The sequence below is a fragment of the Frankliniella occidentalis genome, unplaced genomic scaffold (assembly GCF_000697945.3).
Source record: "Frankliniella occidentalis isolate FOCC.00 unplaced genomic scaffold, Focc_3.1 Scaffold8, whole genome shotgun sequence".
NCBI lineage: Eukaryota > Metazoa > Arthropoda > Insecta > Thysanoptera > Thripidae > Frankliniella > Frankliniella occidentalis.
Genome location: NW_026267138.1, coordinates 1447861 through 1448674, shown reverse-complemented (window position 1 = coordinate 1448674; position 814 = coordinate 1447861).

Below are 814 nucleotides of genomic sequence, written 5' to 3'. Positions count from 1 at the left end.
TTTCCCCTCTTCACTCCCCTCGGTCAATATTTGCATTGGTGCGCGCTTGTGCGACTCGATCGCGTAGAAGTGGAACGTGCAGACAGAGGGACGAAGGGAAGAAAAGTCCGAGATGAAGTCCACAGAAACCGTTCGTGCCACCATAGTGGAAAGCCGTATAGGCATTATCACTTTCAGTGCGGCGTTCAAAAACGTCAACTTTTCCTAGATGCCGCTAGATGCCAAGGTTGTCATGCCGCACTGAAGTGTGCAGTAGTTTTGAATGCAAACAAAACTGTTTTTTTTATTTATTTTTTTATTAATCGTTTTTGTTTGCTTTTCCAGCAAAATTTGCTGATGTTAGCTACAATTTGCTTTATCGGAAAATATGCTTCTCTTCTCGATGAATTATTTCGCTGTCATTCTAAAGCATTAACTATTTTGCTTTAAATAGTTGTGAGGGAAAATTGCTGCTGGAACAGAATTTGTTGCCGCTAAAGCCAAAAATTTAACTAGGACATTAAACCGATACAAGAAGCAGGCCAGAGTATCAACAGACATATGTTTGATGCTTTGGTCTGCTTGTTCTTAATAATTTTACTCGGATGTTTCCCTTTTGTTCCTGTCGCTATCCTGGTTTATTGCGTCTGTCCCTTCCCCTGACGATGTGTCCTTCCCGATGATGTCCAATGCGACACGCTCGTTGTCCATACCAGAGAGGTATGTATAGGGTATTGGGCGACAGGGGGGACGACGCGACGACCATGGGCGCGCGGCGGCGCGCCTCAACCTCGCAGACGTGCTCCCGCATACATCAACTGGACTGGACGCCCCC